Raw genomic sequence first — 5,303 nt, forward strand, 5'->3', positions numbered from 1 at the left:
CTCACCCACAGTTTTATGAAAAGACCCAGGGCGATATTTCGTCGTACCGAATCATAGATTGTAATTATATATATTAACAAAAATCTGTTCATAATTCGAATGGCATAAGTAATTCCGACATATATTTTATGCAGAATTAATCTCATTGAACTTTAATCTTCTCACTCTGATGGAACGAGATATATTGGCAAACAAGTCTGAAAGATGAACAGTTGGTACAAGCTTTTTCCACGTTCTCATGCTAACTATATACAAGGGTTACTCATTAAATAACGCAATTATTTATGGGGGTGGTGAAGGAAAAAGTAAACTAAATTTATTCATAATTTTATTCCATAAAACTTAATACAAACACAATGAGAAAAAAACAAGTCTTGCGTCGAAGGAAATATTTTTATATATTGAAAAACTAAGCTAAATAAATAAATGACTATTTATTTTAAATTGCATCAGTTTTGATTTCAATTTTTATTTTATATAAATTATTTTGCTTGTGTGATGAACTTCGCAAATGTACTTTTAACGTTAGGCAATATACCGGTGTTAACTTTGAACAAACTCGGACTGTTCCTTCTCATAACAAATAACGGGGCCCTAAACAATGTAAGTTGCCGTTATCCATAGAGTGAACCCCGTTCATTTATAAGTGGGGAAGTTCTAATGTTCTGGGCTCCACGATTTGAAAATGTGATAAAATTACTGCACGTATCGCATAGCAGTTCTTCCCTCAAGGAGTTGAGGTGTCGTTATTCTTGGGAGGTCCTCGCCAGACGAATCGATGTGTCGTTATTCATGTGAGATCCTCGCCAAACCGGCTGATGTCTCGTTATTCTCGGCGAGAAGACAAATAGAAAGAAGCAAAACAATCAGAAGCGACGCTCGTTGTTAGAGCGATAAAGGCAGAATAATGACACCAGCCGTTCCTTTGATCTGTCAGACGTGGATATTTTCCAATATCATAGCTCAGGTCACAAAAAGAAAAGACGGCACGCTTAATGACGGACAGCTCCTTGGCTTAAAGGTTGAATCTCACGGAACTAGCTACACCAGTGAGACACTGGGGTTCCTTCTAAGCGACAGCATTACATTCTTCCATCGGATTTTTTTAATTATCGATTTTCAATATTTATCGGAGGCATTCCGATATAAAACCTTAGAACACTTCCAGACACATGCAGTATATTCATGTGAAATTTAAAAAAAAAAAAAAAAACCAATATCAGCCGAGTCGTTTTGAAGTCCATAGGGAACGAACTCACACACAGACATACACACAAAGTGCCTTTTAGAAAGAAAGTAGAGATAAAATTATTTTCCTTCAAACAATGAACTATTTATATCATATTCGTCAAAATAAATTTTATATCATTATTTTATAGCAAACCACCACGAAAAATATTCACTTTATATATCCATAGTTTAATAACAAAATATAACAAAATATATATCTATAGTTTGATAACAAAAGAGTAGAAGGGTAATTTAGCAAATACAGAACAGGCAAGCATTCTTTAATAAATCGCTCGTTTCATGATAAAATCTGACTGTGAATTACTGGCTGTAGCGTTTGATATATGCAAATGAAAATATCATGGGATGATCACAAACGGACATAACGTTTTACAATTCAAAGCAACTTTGGGACATCCTGCTAGTACCTGTGTATGTGTGCGTTGTTTCTGCGCAGTGTTTCAGACACGATTTCACAGAGTGAAAAGATGGTGGCGGTGGGGACTCAAATCAAATACAAAACGGCCAATAAAAGATTCCGGATTCTAAATTTTAATCTCTAAATGAGTTAAACCGTGTTGAAGATATTAAGACTGAAAAAGAAGGAATAAAGATCACGGGTAAATATTTCATAAAATAAAACCTGGAGATTTTTCCCCAAGTTCATAAATTTTCACAAACAAGAAGCTGACTTTTAAGGAAACCCTCAAATAAATAAATAAAATGTAAAAAACTAAAAAAAATAATAAAAATTGAGATAAAAAAAATAATTAATCGGTCATAACATTTTGTTTAGATCACAATAAAGATTTTAAGGAAATTATACAGCTAAGTTCAATAAACTTAGATTTTTCAATAAACACTAAGCTCAATAGCATTGTTGTAGATTAAATCCAAACGGTTATAAAACTGTTTAGTTTTCCCTATTTACCTGTATCCCCGCGCGGGTTAGATGTGAGTTAAAGTCTATTTTAAAGTAGGATGGTGTAGCCATTATTAAGTTTGTTTTGTTCGGTAATCGTCAATAAGAATTGAAGGAGCTTCGCTGTTTTGTTCTCGGTCCCAATAAAATCTGCGTGTATTATTAGGAATGACGAACTTCAGCTGACATCCGAAACGGACATTTCCTATAACATAGTTTCAATGAATTATGAACCTTAGGTCAAGATCGTTGCCTTATTACATGGATCGAATGAATTTGAGGCGCCATAGAATGGACAACGACGAAAAAGATGCATGTACGTAAAATCTTTCGGTTAAATGATTATGAACGAAACAATTCAGTTTATTAAAAAATTAAAGTTTTATTTACAAAGAGTTTTATTAATAACTTAAATTCAGTTACATTTACACCCAGGTGTTTATAATACACACAATTAAATAAAAAAATAAGTTTTATATAAAAACACTTTTATAAAAGATAAAAAAATACATAGTTGGATTTACAAACAGTTTTTATTATACACACAATTAAATTAAAAATAACATTTTTATTAAAAGAAAGTTTTGTATTTTTAAGGTTTCAGATTTATAAAACATAAAATACTCGTACACAGTTTTATTTACAAACAGGTTTTTATTATATACATAACTTAATTAAAAATAGAACTTTTATTGAAAAAGCGTTTTGTTTTTAAGGTTCATAAAAATACATGGTTACATTTACAGATAGGTTTTTATTATACGCACAATTTAATTAAAATAATCGTTTTATTTAAAAAACACGTTTTGTGTTTTTGAGGTTTATAATTTTATAAAAATACTCATACATAGTCTCATTTAAAGACAGGTTTTTATGATACGCACAATTTATTTTAAAATAACAGCTTTATTAAAAAGTGTTTTGTGTTTTTAAGATTTATAGATTTATAAAAAAAAACAAATATACATAGTTACATTAGAATGCAGGTTTTTATTATACACACAATTTAATATAAAATAAGCTTGTAAGGTTTATACATTTATAAAAATAAAAATACATAGTTACATTAGCAGAGGGTTTTTTATTAGACGCATAATTTAATTTAAAATAACAGTTTTATTTAAAACGCGTTTTGTGGTTTTAAATTCATAGATTAAAAAGTTTATAAATGAATAAAAAATTAAAAATACAAACAATAATAGTTTCATTTACATAGAAGTTTTTATTATACGGATAATTTCATCTAGAATAATAATTTTATTTAAAAACTTTTCTTAAACCTTTATAAAAATTTAAAATACATTGTTCCATTTACGGACACGTTTTTATTATAGCACAATTTAATTTTAAATAACAGTTTTATTTAAAACACGTTTTGCATTTTTAAGGTTTATAGATTTATAAAAATTAAAAAAAATACTCATACACAGTTTTATTTACAGACATGTTTTTATTATACGCATAACTTAATTCAAAATAACAGTTTTATATAAAAAACTTTTTGTGTTTTAAAGCTTTATAGATTTATAAAAATATAAAATACATAGTTACATTTACAGATAGTTTTTATTATACACGCAATTAGATTAAAATAACAGTTTTATTTAAAAAAAAAAAGGTTTATATTTTAAAGGTTTATAGATGTATAAAAATAAATAATCCTCGTACGCAGTTTTATTTACAGACAGGTTTCTATCATACGCATAACTTAATTCAAAATAACAGTTTTACTTAAAAAGCGTTTTATGTTTTTAAGGTTCATGGATTTATAAAAAAAACATAATTACATTTACAGACAGGTTTTTATTATGCACACGATATGATTTAATATAACAGTTTTATTTAAAAAAAAAAACACGTTTTGTGCTTTTTAAATTTATAAAAAATACTCGTACATAATCTTATTTACAGACAGACAGGTTTTTATGATACGCACAATTTAATTTTAAATAACAGTTTTATTAAAAAGTGTTTTCTGTTTTTAAGATTTATGGATTTATAAAAAAGAAAATACATAGTAACATTAGCAGACAGGTATTTATTATACGCATAATTTAATACAAAATCATAGCTTTATTTTAAAATCTTTTATAAGGTTTATAGATTTATAAAAATAAAACAATAAACTGTTACATTTGCAGATAGGTTTTTATTATATGCATAATTTAATTTAAAATAATGGTTTTAGGTAAAAACTTTTTTGCTTTTAAGATTTATATATTTATAAAAATATGTACTTACATAAGCAGAAAGGTTTTTATTATACGCACAATTTAATTTAAAATAACAGTTTTACTTAAAAAAGGTTTTGTATTTTAAGGTTTATAGATTTATAACAAATAAAAAAATACTCCTACACAGTTTTATGTAAAGATAGGTTTTTATTATACGCAATAACTTAATTAAAAATAAGAGTTTTATAGAAACATCATGTGTTTTTAAGCTTTATAGATTCATAAAAATAAAAAAAATGCAGAGTTACATTTACAGACAGTTTTTATTATACACACAATTTAATTAAAAATAACGGTTTTATTGAAAAAAAAAGCGTTTTGTATTTTTAAGGTTTATAGATGTATATAAAAATGGAAAATACTCGTACACAGTTTTTATGATACGCATAACTGAATTAAAAATAACAGTTTTATTTTAAAAGCGTATTATGTTTTTAATGTTCATAGATTTATAAAAATAAAAAAATACATGGTTACATTTACAGACACTTGTTTATTATACGCACAATTTGATTTAAAAAATTGGTTTTATTTAAAAAACGTTTTGTGTTTTTAAGCTTTATAAGATTAAGAAAAATAACAAATACATCGTTTCATTTATTAATGCATAAGTAAACAAAATACAAATAAATGCTAGAAAGAAATAATAAAAGATGTTGTACAGAGTTTTTACGTATTTTGAAAAAAAGAAAATGTTTAAAATATAAATTAAATAATAAATTCATTATAAACGATAAAATTGTAAGTAAAAACTAAGGAATACATATTCACACCAAATGTTTCCTTTTCGTTGTTTGTTTTTTCCTGTGATGCCTCAAATCTATTTGATTCTTTTAAATATATGCTGTGCTCAAGCGCATCGTAATAGATTAAGACCAATGATACTTCTGCTCAGTCCTCTGCCCCAATACAAAAGT

Source organism: Euprymna scolopes, chromosome 7, assembly GCF_053919585.1.
Source record: "Euprymna scolopes isolate OS-2025 chromosome 7, ASM5391958v1, whole genome shotgun sequence".
Classification (NCBI taxonomy): Eukaryota; Metazoa; Mollusca; class Cephalopoda; order Sepiida; family Sepiolidae; genus Euprymna; species Euprymna scolopes.